This window comes from Glycine soja, chromosome 20 (genome assembly GCF_004193775.1).
Source record: "Glycine soja cultivar W05 chromosome 20, ASM419377v2, whole genome shotgun sequence".
Taxonomy (NCBI): Eukaryota; Viridiplantae; Streptophyta; class Magnoliopsida; order Fabales; family Fabaceae; genus Glycine; species Glycine soja.
This window is the reverse complement of record NC_041021.1, coordinates 34202633-34219552: the sequence shown is the minus strand read 5'-3', so window position 1 is coordinate 34219552 and position 16920 is coordinate 34202633. Positions and strand designations below refer to the sequence as shown.

General features: G+C 29.4%; 1 long non-coding RNA gene across 2 annotated transcripts; it reads right to left on the bottom strand.

Annotated features, from left to right (window-relative positions):
- Positions 1 to 15853: 15853 nt before the first annotated feature.
- On the bottom strand, positions 15854 to 16700 carry LOC114401740. 2 transcript variants are annotated; one of them, XR_003664347.1, is made up of 3 exons: positions 16346 to 16700; positions 16041 to 16123; positions 15854 to 15892 (listed from the first exon to the last, which is right to left on the bottom strand). It is a non-coding gene; the product is annotated as an uncharacterized LOC114401740 (long non-coding RNA). The 2 variants fall into 2 exon arrangements; XR_003664346.1 differs by having other exon boundaries at positions 15860 to 15892; positions 16013 to 16123.
- Positions 16701 to 16920: the final 220 nt, after the last annotated feature.

The following is a 16920-nucleotide window of genomic DNA, read 5'->3' as shown; positions in this document are numbered from 1 at the left end:
GAATAAAAAAGACCTTTGCTAAATGCTTCATTTTTCGGCGGGTAACATGAGCTGGTTTTGAAAGGCACCCCTTTCATTTAATATGGCACTTTAATAGGCAACAAGTGTTTCGTACCTAACCAAGTCTTGCACGTGATCTTGCCAGGATGCTTCATAGTACTGAACTTTTTGAAGGGTAACGTGATAATGTAGAGTGTAGTCAACTTTTGAATGTATTTGAAAAAATATTGAAAAAATAAATTTTGATTAAAAATGATTTTGTAAAACTGGTTTTAGTTAAAATTAATTTTAAAGTGATGTTATTTGTGTTTAAACATTTTTATTATAAAATCAAGTTATAAGTAAAATTTAATAATTTTTTTTATCAAGGTAAAAAGTTACTCAAAATTTTTATTCTAGTGTGAGTTTGTTCTAATTTAATCAAGTCTTGAGTTTGAGTTTAAGGTATGCACCATGAATAAATCATATAAGTGAGTCTGATATCACACTTTAATCCAGAACCTTTAAACTTAGGTTTATGGGTTTTCTTCTCATATATATGGTGCTCAAATGTTTCATTTCTATTCGATGTTAGACTTCAACTCACACTTGTACAACACAACTCTGTTAAATGTTTGATCGTTATAAGAATTTTGTCACTCATAATGATCCTACTATGTTTGACAAGGATTTCATCAAGTTGAGAACCTCTGGTCTATAAAAAATAAAAATAAAAAGTAAAAAGATAATACCAAATATCTTAATTATTATAAGAGATATTGAGATTAACTCTATTGTGCATTTTACACAAAATAAGCATTGGTAATGAATATAACTAATGAATTTAATTACATTGTATTGATAGTATATTTTATATATATTATTATTTAATTATAAATTATTATATGAGAAAATTATTAACTTTCGAAATAAAAAATGTAAAAATCATATATAAGATATGTTTTGTTGATGATGGGGAAGGATAAATCAAGTCATTTGCATATGCTTTGATATTCGTTTGAGTCTCAAAATTTTGTTTTAAAAAAAATCTCAATAAATTAAGGGAGCATATTTATAAACTGATATTAACCTTAATTTTTAAGTGATGCGAGATTATTTTGATATATATCGAAACATTTTTACTATAACCTTGGCGAAGCAATACGTAAAGTCCTAAACACATAATTTGGATACTCAATAAATCTCCTAGGATTTAATGATTTATCTAACATTTAGTTGAAAGTGGAAAGAATGGCCAATCAACTCCCTCTAAAACTAGAAGTGCAAAATACTATTTGGACCATATTGTTTGTCTCCACTACTTTCTATCTTCTTGTGCTTTTTGTTTAAATCTCTAGCTCGTGACAAACCAAGTGGTGTCTTTCTATGAATCAATCATTGAGTTCAATTAGTTAACGTCATCCCAAAGATAATTGTTAGCACAGTTCAAATTTCAAATGGGAAGCCAATAAGAAATTCTTGTAATGCTACTAAAACCAACAAGCTTTTTTGGCATGTGAATGTAAAAGAGTCTTAATTCTGTAATATATTCAAGTGGTATATATATACTATAGTGGCGTGTGCCTTTATTTCAAAGTCATATATCAATATTGGTAACTTAGTATTTTCAACATGCACCATTGTTCAGTAATTACCGGAAAACATTAATTTGCACTGTTTGGCATCAAACTTTTTGAAGAGAAAAAGGAAGGCACAATATATTTGGGAAACCTTCTATGCGTATGTTAACTCTCAAACACAATACAATTTTCATGTCCAAACAAAAACCATCAAAGATGACAACACTACCCCAAGTCACAATATATACCCACATGGCCTTTTAATGGAGTGTGCTTACAAGAGTATTTGAGAGTGTAAGGTACTGTAGCATTTCTCTTTAAACATATATATTTACTTCCACGAAACACATATATAGTGTCTCCATAAAAAGTAAAAACAAACCTTCAAGCAGGAAACACCACTGCAAGAAAGCCATTCAACAACGGTTAAGAACCGTCTTTATAGTCAACATCGTTGAAAGTCCAGACTTTCGACGACGGTTCCACTAAAAAAATTTCTTAAAAAAATGAAATCTTCTAAGATGGTTATAAGGGTCGCATTAGATAAGAATCGTCTTAGAATGCAGGCTTTCTAAGACGGTTCTTATTGATGATTCTTAGATAAAAACCATCTTAAAATGCATTGTATACTGCATTGAGCAGATATTAATATTGTCCTTTTGAATACATTTCAAGCTAAATCCACTAAATGGCTATGAAATACAATAATCAAACATAAACCAAGCATCCAATCCTCAATAATTTGATCATCGGCCCAAAAAACAAGAAAAGGAAAAAGAAAAAAAACACATGGACAAACAATTTGAATTGAAAGACAACACGTCCACAGCATTACTGTACATATTTACTCACCAAAGCAACAAACTTTGTATCCATAGAGTCATCAATATGATGAAATGAAGGTATAAAAATTAATTCCAACAAGCATGCAGTGTGAATGTGAGTGTAGTTCATTGTTCTTCTATTTTCTCACAAATGCAACACAAACCTATTGTAACAATAGTTTATGGCAAACCGAAAAAATTACTGGCTGTGTCGCGGACAATGTCACTTTCTTTAAGACGTTTCGTGGCACTGCCAAAAATGTGCAAGCAGACTATCAACCACGAAGTCCCCAGGATAAAACAGCCCAGATCACTGTATAAGATTCCCACTGCACTGAGGGAACCTTTTCTAGAATTACACCCTCTTGTATGACTTGAAAAGTCACTCTAAAGCCACCCAAAAATATGACTTGCAAAGTCACTCTAACAGCCAACCGAAAATATGACTTGAAAAGTCACTCTAAAACCCATCGAAAAGTATGACTTGAAAAGTCACTATTATAGCCAACCGAAAATATGACTTAAAAAGTCACTCTTATAGCCAACCAAAATTATGACTTAAAAAGTCACTTTTATAGCCAACTAAAATTATGACGTAAAAAGTCACTCTTATAGCCAACCGAAATTTTTAGAGCGACAGAAAGAAAGAGGGAGAAGTTTGTCGGAAATGCATCGGCTGAAATATGAGAGGGAGAAAGAAAAGTTGAGGAAATTCTTCTCAACTGGGGCAAAGAAAAATGAAGAAAGGAACTCTCTATATATAGGGAGTGAAACATTATTCAAGTGTTTATCCTGAACGATGTGGAACTTGAAGCCTTTTTTTCTTCTTTTTTTTTCCTTTCTTTTTTTCAAACTTTCATCCACATTCTCCTTTGTTCTAACAAAACCATCAATTAAAATTGAAGTGTAGGCGATTCAAATTTGATGACATTAAACAATGTTAGCTCATTAGGATATTCAACTATGGTTTTCATCGACAGTATATTTAATGCTAGTGTATGTCAAACACACAAGCAAAATTACAAATGAAAAAAAAAAGTATGGGGCACACACTAACATTTTTTAATATTGAAAAAAAATATTTAGATAAAAAAAATTCTCTCATAAAATAGATCCTTTAATTTCAGTCCCGATCCATACAACATGCAACAACATTAGGAAAATAAAACCACCAATAAATGAAACCAGCAAGGTATATCTTAAACACACCTACAGAAAGTGTACAACCAATTCTTCTTGAAAATCATCTCTCATCTGGATAAGTGCATGATTTGGTTTATCTTGGAGAAGTTTAATGCTCATAATGTTCCTATAAATAGAGAACAAGTTGAATAGTTTATCCTCATCAATTTTCTGGAAAAAAAAAACATATTTGAAGCTAAATAAGCTGATAAATGGAGAGAACTTTCTAGATGAAGCTAGACACAATGCTTACATCAAGATTAAGATTTGATACATCAACTATACACCTGTCATTTGTCCCACTTATTCCAGGAGGCAGACCTCCCCCAAAGGCAGTTGCAATGGCTACAACATTTGTCATCTAAGTAAAATGTTTTTTCAAAAAGAAAGCATCTCATTATCATTCACGTTTGTAATCATTTTACTAAAAATTAAAAGGTGAAAATAGTATGTTCATACTATCATGTCTTTTCGTCGATACATTAAAAAATAACACAATGTGATAAACAAACCAAACCAAACCAACCAAAGTATTTTAATATATTTAGCACCTACCTTGGCTCCAGAATCCTGAGCAGCATACATCTTTCCTACATCACTATATCCAGGCTGCTTAACAGAAGATGAAAGGAAAAGTGTGTGCACACACTTGTGAAGGTCCGCCTTTCTGCTTTGTGGGGAGATTTGGGGTTGTGAAGTCCCTGTGAAAGATGCAATAAAGTCAGCAACAATGTGATAAAAAAGATGTCAGAAAGAGATTAACTATCAAACAAAAATAGAAACGCAATAACTAACTGAATCACCTTGAATGGTCATTGTTGTAGTTCACTTGTAATTCATCAAGGCTACAGATTAAGATGAATTAAATGTCCATACAAGAAATTAAAGTAAATAAAAAACAAATAGAAAATGAAAAGATAGTTTTTTTTTGTTGGGGGGATACAAGTGGGTTTAGCATAAGTTCTATAAACCCACAGGCCAATACACAATGAAATTGCTTAAATAAATTTTAACATACTTTGAGAACTGAATGTCGAGCTAATAACAACCATCATAAATATTGCGTCCCTAGAAATTTCCAAAAGTTCAATCACCATTCGAAAAGAATATTAAAATTAACAAGACAAGGAAAGCCTGAAAGGAATGTTAAACAACCTGAAGTGTATTTCTTGCCGCAACATCACTCTGATGTGATTGATACTGGATGAGAGCCTCAAAGTCTACAAAGTTTGCAAGTACATGATAAAAAAACAATGGAACACACAATACACTAACTATACATGCATAAATCAATATAACAATAATTTTTTCCATGAAAGTTTTTATTAACAATCCTCATAACTGACTACAAGGTAAAGGCATATGCATGTTGCTATGTAAATATAAACAGAAAAAGAAAGTTAGTTCGTTAGTTAGTTGGTCATCTAATATTAGTTAGGATTTTATAGCTATCACGTAGCTACCTATAAATAAAGCACGAGTGTTATATTTTAGATAGACAGGAATAATAATAATAATAATAATAATAATAATAATAATAATAATAATAATAATAGAAGTGTATTGCTCAGTTCTTTCATCTCTCGGTTTCTTTCATTTGTCATCTCTAATCTCTCTCTTTATTTTGTTCTTATTCCCTCTCTTTCTCATCTAAATCCCATATCATTGGTACCTAGAGCCTACCTGTCCTAGGCCACCAAACCAAAAAATTTTCACCCAGGGGCACAAAAACACGATCATTGGGGATGATGTGCAAAATGGAAGAACACTAAGATCAAACTGAGCAGATGCTTGCAAAGGTCGATACACCATTAAACATAGTAGAGGGCATTTCAAATCATCTTCAACGGCTAATGAACGAAAAGGATGATGCCTCTGACAATCTTGAAAATGGTCACAAAGGAGGGAGCCGTCACACGCACAAAGAAAATAACATGCGTTTGAAACAACATGGCACCTTCGCATATTTTAATGATGAATTTGATGCAACTTCTTTAAACTTTGCTCTTCTGAAGAATACCTTGTTGGTGCTTATATGGCTTGTTTTCAGGAAGAATACGCTAGCCCAGTCCATTTTTTTCAAGCAAAGAACCATGAGAGAAGCTCACAACTTGACACATATGCAAGAAACTATGCTACAAAAGTAGGCTAAGAGGAAAATGTCAACCAAGAACATGGCTTTTGGGAGCGCTAGCACAACAACAAGTACATAAGATACACCATTTGCTTACCAATTTATGCCACTTGTGTAGAGCCATACTTGCTAAGTGAGGTGAACAGGTCTACTAGACAAAGGGTAACAACTAATCTATTTTTGCAAAAATGCATAATATCTCATAATGGCACATTGGCACTGAGAGTTGAAGTAGACTTGCAACTAATGGTGCACCTAATTTTTTGTTTCCTGAATCCTGATACTCCAATGCATTTGTTGTCTGATATATTTTTTCATTCCAAAAATTAAAAATCTTCTTTTTTGTTGTGGCTTTAGGCCTTGTAGCAATGTTATTCACCACCTTGATGAGGCACCAATGGGGGAGATTCTTCACCAATGACCATGAGATTTTGGAACTCACATCACTAGTGCTGCCAATTGCTACGACTATGAATATTGCTATGAGTTCTTGTTAGGACTATTATCTCTGCCAAATAATTCAGATGATGCAGACAGAAAAATTAAAGGGTATTTGATTTTGATTAGTTTGGAGATAAAAAAGACAGAAAGAGCACAAGAGGATATGTTTTTATGTTAGGCAAGGCTTTGGCGTCATGGTTTCACTCTCGTCCCATGAGGCATGGTTCATTGCAAACTCTTATGGAGCTTGTCAAGCATTGTGGCTTGAAGGACTATTTAAGGAGCCACACTTGAAGAATGATGGCCAAATGCAACTGATAATTTACATTTGAGTCATCTATAAATTTAGCAAAAAATCCTATGGCTTATGGAAGGAGTAAGCACATTGAGACACAATTTTGTTTTTTGAGAGATCAAGTGAATAAAGGGAAGCTAAGTTTGGCCTACTACAAATCCGAACAACAACTAGTTAGAGCATTTAACAAAGCTTCCAAAATCTAACAAATTGAACATATGCTTAGAGAGAAGTTAGGTGTTATGTCTTTAGTCAATACTTAAATAATTATTACAAAAGTTAAACATCTTCCCATTAATAATAATTTATATTTGAATATTCTTTGATTATTTGCTCATGACAACTATATAACTTAAATCCAAATCATGTATTCCTCATTGATGTGTAATCTATTATCAATTGCTTACTCTCGTTAAGATTAATGTCCTCTTGACTTTATAATGGGGACAACCTTCCCTCAACTCTAAAATTTTGATAATAAACAATAAAAAGGGAAAGAAATGTTCTTATAAGTTGAAGAAAAAAAAATAAGATAACACTCATATGTCACAGAATACAATCACATAAATTATCATCACTGCTGTCCTAGCTTATACCAATTATGTATATTTTTTTATTCATCAGTTGGTGGATGGAAATGCCATCAAAATGCCAAATGAATGGTGGCTTGGAAACTAAAAGCTCATTGGCTATTTCCTACATTGATGGCCTGGATTTTGGGTGGGGGCACAAGCATGCTAAAGCTAATGTTACAATAAACACAATTTCTTGCATATCCTTTCGAAAAAAAGGTAATGGAATTCGTGAGTCCAATCAATTTGAGTGAGATAGAGATGTGAGTTCCAAAATGAAGCAGAGATATTAGACCAGAGATGCACATGCTATCGAGATAATAGTCATAGCAATTGGCAAAAATAATCAATTACAACTCACTTCACTTGCTACTACTACAACTATTGTTATGACTTCTTGTTCTAATTCTCATAATTGTAACTCTAAATTGTTACCTACACTCACCAAAAAAGAAGCTTGTTTCTTCAAATTGTATTATTAATACCCCATATTTTTCTTTTCTTTTGTTTCTCAAGGTTGTATCAGTAATAATTGCAAGTGAGAAAAAATCATGTTTTTTTTTTCTTCTTCTTCTTCTGATTACTTCCTCATAAAGACATTCATGGAAAGTGGTTGGAGAGAGGGCAAACTGGATTTCTACCTGACTTTGGTACTGATCCCATTCCATAAAAACCCAAACAAACTAAAAATGGAAAAATAAACTCTGATACCATTATTAACACTAGGCCTAACAACCCACTATAAGAAAATTCTATGAGCATCCAGTTCTTATTCTTTTATCCTATTTGACAACAATAAAGCAAATAAAATGATGTAATATTTGAGCTATGCAGCCAAAAACTCGTATCCTAATCTCTTATAGTTCTGTAATGTGTGTGAAAACCTTATATTTATTAAAATGCTAACTTTTTGTGGTTCTAATTAAAAAGGGCATTTGTTTTGATGTGCTGCAAGAATATCTCCCATAAATAGTTAAAATTAATCCCTTTAGAGAGGCAAGAACTACCTAGGATTCCTCCTATTTCTCGTGAGTCCTCACTCTATTAATTGATCAATTTTTGTCTTTTTTTATTTACTTTTCATTCCATAATGAACCAAAATTTGAATGAACAATAAACAGGCAACTACTATACATAGAACTTTTTCTAATATCATTCACAAATTATAATTAAGGATATGAAAAAGAGTCAAACTACTTGTTCCACAACTAGTATAGCAGAAGCTAGATATAATACTAAGTAATAGCAATAGCAAGCATAATAGAACTATAATTCATAACATCATGAAGAAAATTAGATACAGTAAACTCCTTGTTTTACAGGAAAAAAATCATACACACAATAAAATAGTTTAGTAAAAAAACTATAAAAATGAAAGATCGTTGCAACATGTAATAGTATTCCAACCCAAAAGAAAAGGAGAGTGTTTCTTTCAACTTATAGCTTCAAACATTTGATTTCTTGCAATTACAATGCTTGCAAGACTCCACTTCCCAGGCTGGTTCCAACTTGTGCTTGCAAAAGGGATTTGTACTTATAACTTAGAATATCTAGGGTTTAAACAAACACAAATTGACAATGTCGATAAAATTAACCATGTTGCCAACACTAGACACATATAAATGAAAACTATAACAAATGGCCAACCACGAACAAGAAATAAATTGTATTCAAAGACCATGAAGTTGCTACTTATTGCATGACAAAATTTTCCAGCAATAGAAGGAAGCTCACGGTGGGACGACAATGAGACAGGCCAGAGTAAAGAAGCGGATGAAACGGCATGACAAGGTTGCAACAGATTAGTGAAGGTCTCGCGGAAGATTGAGTAAAGGGTATATGACAATGAGGGCACGAGAGGTGAAATAAAACTTATGTAAAATTCAAAGACGGTTTTTACAAAAAAACTGCCTTCGTAACATTCAAATCAAAGGCGATTTTTCAAATCAAAGACGGTTTTATAAAAAATGTTGTTAATGCCTACATTCAAACATGATTATGATAAAATCATCTTAAAAATGTTGAAATTAATTTCAAAAATGTCACCGCCTAGTTTTCTACATCGACTTTTTGACAACCGACATAGACGCAAAGATGTTAAATCATTATTTTTTTAGTAGTGAAAATATATATATATATATATATATATATATATATATATATATATATATATAAAGATATGACTTTCAGGTCTTACAACCAAGCAGTGTAGATACGAATATTCCTTTTTGTTTTTAAAAAAACAAATAAACTCTCAATTTCATGTTTAAAGAATTATATCCTTTCTCTTGGATAGATTTTAAAATAAAAATATTATATAATTAATCCTCTAAGCATTAAAAAGTATGCTTAATAGTATTAAATATTGAAAAATCTTTGCTTTCAAATTAATGTCTCCGCATTAGTAAAATATACTGATTTAAGACTAAATTAATGGATATTTAATATTTGAGATATTATGGAGAGTTTGATAAGAGAGAAGTTTTTTGATTTTTTGGGTTCCCATATTTGGTATCCATTTTAAAGACAGTTTTACACGGTCATTCAATTATAACTTGTTGTTTGACTTACTTTGAGATAATTATTTTAAAAGTCAACAAACTAATGATTCATGTTGAGTTATGATGAGATGATTGTATAAAAAAATTTTACATTGTTTGTGTATAATCTTTTTTCTCTTTTAAAAAATAATATTCTTGGGAAATGATGTTTCCTAAGAAAGATTTATAATCAGTTTCTCACCAAAAAAATTTCATGAGGGAGATGGATATCTTACTTTTTCAAGTTTAATTTTTCTTTTATTACAGTAAAAGCATCATATTATTCTTTATTAAATTATATAGCATGATAAGTAAATAAAATAATTAGCAAAAATATGTGTAATTCTTTGATTCTATGATATTTATCTAAAGATTCTCAATCTAACAAATTTTTTTTATTCATTCATAGGATACATGATTCCTAAGTTTGATGATTCCCAAGCATAAAAAAACTTATTTCTTACCAAATGTTGTCTATATGATTTTTTTATGATCTCCCCATATAATTTTATTATTTTATAAACTACTTAATTGGGATAAATAGCAATAATTAAAGGAAATTTGTACCCCACCTAATCTAGAATCTCTAGGAAACTATATAATCGAACCAAATTTGACCACTTAGTATTGTTCAGTCTCTATTAGACGAAATCTAATGATTTTAAAGAAATATAATTAATTTTTATGATTGACTGTTCCTGTAGAAATGAATTTCAGTCTACAATGACATCATTAGAAATATAATTCTTAGATAAGGTAATATTATCATATAATAAAGAATTAGTATTACATTAGCGAAAAGGTAAGATGCATGAACCTTAAGTTCCATTAATATGTATATATAAAGGGTGAAATTCTTAAAAAATATTTATTATATTAAATGATATCTTATTTGAACTGAAAGTGTTTTTGTAGGTATATATTCATTCCCTTCGCCACATGACGGATAGCAGTTGGACATTCGCACAAGAAAAAAATACTATTATACCATCATACAAAATCCATTATTTATTCTTGAGAAAAATACAAAAAAAAAAAAACCATAAATGAAATAATTCTTCTCCTTGTCATGTCGGGAAGAGAACCAACCTTGGAAGTGAGCGACAACCCCGACACAAACGTACATATATCTTTTAATAGAATCTTTTGGTTCTAGCAGCATCCATTTATGCGCAACCAGTAAAAATTAAAATTACAATGCCCATAATACAGAACAAAATCTACGGAAAAAATAACACCAAGACAAAAAAGAAAATACTAAATTATGATCATGCATGTGTGTGGAAGGTTAGAATTAGGATATAAGAAAATTAGAAAGAGAAAGTTTAGAGAGAATTGGGGGAGAGAAATATCTTTAAATTCTCGTGGGATTGAATTATGCCAAGTCTTATTTGTGATTAGTTACAAATGTTTATAATACTTGCTTATCCGGCGTTATCATGTGACTTATTAAAGTATTTGTATGAATTATGAAAGTTAGATTGGACTCATCCGAAATAAATTTACCACTAGGATACCTCTTTTGCCTCGATCGACTACCTGTATTTGTGTTTAATTCTAATTTATAAGTCGTTTGTCTAGAGATTTATCACAAGGTTAGTCCACAGATTTTATGAGATAAAGTCTTTTTATATTTAATTATTTAAAACTAGATATATAATATCATAAAAATATACATTTTATTTCACTAAACAAATAACATAGTTTTAATAAATATGAAAAAATATATCATATTTTTTAAAGTTACTCTTGTATTATTCTCTATTATTCAATTTATAATTCTAAAAAAATTACATACACATAAATATTTATATATAAAGTAGGCATGATAAAGAAAAAAAATTAAAATATAAGTTTTACTCTCCTTATTTTCTTCCGTGCAAAAGATAAGAATGATTTAAAATAAGGCATATTACATAGTTTATCCAAACTCATAAATTTTATTGAGTTTGAGTAAACTCGTATAGATATATATATTATTAAATATTAATTATCTTATGATTTAATTTATTTTTTATATATAGTTCCACAAAGAAAATTTTCTAACTGGATCATTATGATCCATTAATAAAATATAATTTCACATTAAAACTTATATATATTTTGTTATTTATGAAAATATTAATTTTAGTTTTATTTATTTTATAATTTTAATTTTTTTATGTTTCTTCAACATGATAGACATATCAAAGAGTTAAAAATTCAATCAATATGAATCTATGATCCTAAAATGTTAGAAAAATCAATTAAAAATGATACTTTTTAATAACATGTCTCATTTTAATTAATTTGAATAAAAAAAGAGACACAAAATTATAATTTGTTTTAAATTTTGGAATTTTTTAATTGTTTACCAACTGTCATCACAACTATCCTCACCCTTAAGATTGCACGAGATCACAGAAGCTATAACTATTAAGTGTGTCTTTGAGTAAGTGTTACTAATATTAATTTTAAATTAAATTAATTTATATTTGAATATTTTTATTCTAAAAATAATTTACTAGTAAAATCTAATATAGATTTAACAAAATTATTTTAAATCAAAATTAATTTTGAACCTATAATTACGTTTTTTAATGTAAAACCAAATTTACACTAATTAGTTAAACATGAGAAATCACACAAGTCGAATACACAGTTTTATTAGAAGATACAATTAAAAGATTTTGCTTGCACGTTCCTTTGGAGCTCTCAACGAAAAAACAAACACTACAATTTAACTTACATTACATCTACTTAACATACACAATCGATCTCAATCTCCATATATATAAACAAACATAACACCCAAAACAAACCTTCAAGCAGTAAAATTTAAAATCTACTTCTATATATTTACACTAGTCTGCAACCCGTGCGTACGCACGGGTCCCTTGATTAGTAAAATTGTAATCAGAGTAGTATAATTGAATATTAAATAGATATATATTTATAATGTTGGTAAAAGGGAGATTGTTCATAGGAAATAAAGAAAATATAATTACATGTAAAATGAAAATTATTGTCATTTCCTCTCTTTTCTAATGACTATTTTCCAAAAATTTTCGTGATAGTCACTTTGATGACAGCAAATTGTAATAAGCTAGATGTGTGTTGTGGTGTTTGTCTTTGATAAGCTCAGTCTTAAGAGGTATGTCAAAAGAGGATTTTATTTTCCTTTGGTAATCTTTCCACCACCCCTTTATTTTGTTTGTTCCTATGGGAGATCTTCCCTGCTATTCTTTTAAACACACCAAACAAAACAAAAACATAATAAAAACATAGACTATAAGAATATGAGATTCTCTACCTAGAAAACAATACCTTATGTTCACTGCTCTTCCCGCCTTTTCAAAAATAGTAAACACAAATCCAGACTCATCTCTTGTACAATTCTAAATACAAATCTATTAAAATGCTGGAATGAAAATATATCCCATGTGAAAAATAAATAATTTTAAAAGTGACACAAATTTAGAATTAAAATAAGAAATGTGAAAATATACCCAAAAATATCATCTTGACATTTGATCAAAGACATAACCTGCAACCAATAAATGTCCTAATGAAGATGATCAGAAAATGCATAACTTGCAACCAATAAATGTCCTAATGAACATGATCAGAAAATGCATAATTGTGAGCACAAAAAATAATCCTTCAGACAATGGGAAGAGACATGTCAAAAGAGGATTTCATATATAAATCCATAATGCTCGAATATCAGTGTTATTTAAAAAAGAAACTATACACATATAAATATACAATTCTAAATACAAATCTATTAAAAGGCTAGAATGAAAATATATCCCATGTGAAAAATAAATAATTTTTAAAGTGCCACAAATTTAAAATTACTCACTATTAATTTTTAAAGTGCCAAATAGATAGTTTTTTTATATAATTACTTGCTATTGTATATGTCTGATTTAAAAAATAAAACATAAAAAAGGATATATAATAAGTTGAAAAGTTAATAAGATAAAAAATAAACACACTTGCTAAAGTTAAATCAACAACACATAATAATAATGATAATAATAATAATAATAATAATAATAATAATAATAACAAAATTAATTAATTAATTAATTAAATACAAAAAGAGAAAGTAAGGAAAATTTCTAATTTTCATTGCACTACCGACGTGATTTGTCTCCCGTGTGAATCTCGGCATTAAAGTTGGCAGAGTATTTTCAATTACAATAAATAAGAAATTCAGAGTATAATTTGTTTTCACCCATAAATATAAAGAGTAATAACTAAAATACACAGAAAATCAAAAATATATTATGTAAATAAAAATGCATCAGCAAGATAAAAATAGATACATTATTAATTAACTGAAAAAGAAAAAGGTGATTTAAAAAATAAAACATAAAAAAGGATATATAATAAGTTAAAAAGTTAATAAGATAAAAAATAAACACACTTGCTAAAGTTAAATCAACAACACATAATAATAATAATAATAATAATAATAATAATAATAATAATAATAATAATAATAATAATAATAATAATAATAATAATAATAATAATAATAATAATAATAATAATAATAATAATAATAATAACAATAACAATAACAAAATAAATAAATCAATTAATTAAATACAAAAAGAGAAAGTAAGAAAAATGTCTAATTTTCATTGCACTACCGACGTGATTTGTCTCCCGTGTGAATCTCAACATTAAGGTTGATAGAGTATTTTCAATTACAATAAATAAGAAATTCATAGTATAATTTGTTTTCACCCATACATATAAACAGAAATAACTAAAATACACAGAAAATCAGAAGTATATTATATAAATAAAAATGCAGGAGGCAATCAGCAAGATAAAAATAAAAACATTATTAATTAACTGAAAAAGAAAAAGATGATTTAAAAAATAAAACATCAAAAAGGATATATAATAAGTTGAAAAGTTAATAAGATAAAAAATAAACATATTTGCTAAAGTTAAATCAACAACACATAATAATAATAATAATAATAATAATAATAATAATAATAATAATAATAAAAGAGAAAGGAAGGAAGGAAGACACAACCAACTCTACGGGAGAAATAGAGAGAGAAATGCAATTGGGCACAAATGCACGGGGAAGAAAACTAAGGCAACCCACTAAGCCACCTGGTAGAAAACTAAGGCTAAAGCTGGAGGGGTAAAAAGACCTAATTACCACAAAAGTTACTATCATCATATCAGTTTCAGAAGTTCATGAAAGGAAATAAAAGGTTCTGAGAGCCATAATAAATATTTTTTTTTTGAAAAAACATAATAATTAAAGAAAAGCATCATGATTACATAGTTTTATTGTACAAAATCAAAACAATCTGAAATAGCAGAACTTGAGCATCCCCTCTATTCTTTGTAAATTTAGGACTAATTTAATTTAAATAAATTTCTCAACAAACACTCATGAGAAAGATATAAAATGATTTAAGGAGGTAAAATACATCAATCTTCTCTTATAATTTAACTTATGTACCTCAATGGAGAAGTTAAATAAGAAAGTGTCTAAAAAGTTTGAGGTGTATAAATAAATTTTAACTTATGAAAAGAGTTTAATTTGCTTACCCTTTTAATTAATTTCATTTTATTTTCTTGTAAGTATTTGTTAATAAACTTATCTGAATTTGGCCTTAGTAATTTAAGGAGAAATTGTCTTCTTTTTTAAGTTATCTTCTCACATAGTCGCAGTCCTTACAGAAAAATCAAAAACCATATTGGACACTTCACTGCTCCTTGATATTCAGTTATGTTTATTTCACCATCAATTACAAAGAAATTTATTTTAGTCTGCGCCAAATAACAAATAATTATTTGTACTTTTTCATGATATCGGCTTGATTTTGTGAAATAAAATTGATTCTAGTGTTTTTTTTTCCTAATCAACTCTGAGTGTTATCTAAACACACTATAAGTAAGCTATATTATTGTTTTAAGGTAGTTTTTGTACACAATAAAAATAACTAAATATTTTAAGTGTCCTTAAAATATTTACTAAGATTTAAAGAATATAAATAAAAAATATTTATGTTGTTAATATATTAAATAATACACTTTTTAGAGTATTTTTATTCTGTAAAAAATGTTATTATAACTAAGGTGTAAAGGGATCCATATTTTGTTAGTAGCATAACTATAATAGGAAGATGCAATATTCCTTAGAGTAAGAATGAAAAGTTGACCACCGACCCAATGGCAATAGGAGAACGCGGTGTGTGTGTGGTTCATCGTTCATGTCACGTGTCTCCTTTCCTTTGCGACTATTCGATGAAAAGAAAGTTTCATGCCACGATGAAAAGCAAGTTTCGATATTGTTGTTATAACCAAAAGCTGATGAAATTGCTGGCAAATAGAAAGGAAGAGAGAGTATATAGAAGTCAATATTAAAAAACAGTGTGTAACACCTTGTCATTCATTCATCAAAGCGATAAGAAAAAATACTTAGGAAAATAAATATATTACCTTTAGGTTTTCTCTTAAACCTCCATACCAGAAATATATGGATTCCAAGGCAGATCAGCCCCACCACAACAGCCAATATTATCCAAATTTTGGTCTTTTTCTCCCCATCACCTGTATTTGAAAACAGAGAAATCATATGTTGTAATTATAACCTGACAATCAGGGAAACTTGTGAGAACTTGTCTGAAATTAACAGATATTCTCCTCCCATATGCAATATGGGAAGATTTTCTTATTTAAACAACAAATCAACAACACAAAAAAAAACAAAAAAAAAAAAACATTGGATACCAAGCTGCAGTGAAAGAAAAAGAAAAAGAAAGAAGAAAATACCTTTGGGGGGATTATGGGTTATGACAGCGATGCCGTTTTGATGAACAAAGCCATTCACAAATTCTTCGGCCATAGCGAAAAATACTCGCAGAGAAAAGGAAGGTTAAAAAAAATTAGATACGAAGCTGTCGTGAAAGAAAAAAAAGAAGGAAATACCTGAGGTGAATGTGTTGCGGTAAAAACTCGTCCTCAGCAACTTGCGGGCATGGAGTCGGAATCGCCTGCATGAAGGAAGAAACAAAAAGAATAAAAGGAAAAGAAAAGAAGATTCAGAAGAAAAAGAAAATACCTTTGGGGGGATTGTGGGTTATGACAGTGATGCCATTTTGATGAACAAAGCCATTTACAAATTCTTCGGCCATAGCGGAAAATACTTGCAGAGAAAAGGAAGGTTAAAAAAAATTAGATACGAAGTTGTTGTGAAAGAAAAAAAAGAAAAAAAAAAGAAGGAAATACTTGAGGTGAATGTGTTGCGGTAAAAACTCGTCCTCAGCAACTTGCGGGCGTGGAGCCGGAATCGCCTGCATGATGGAAGAAACAAAAAGAATAAAAGGAAAAGAGAAGAAGATTCAGAA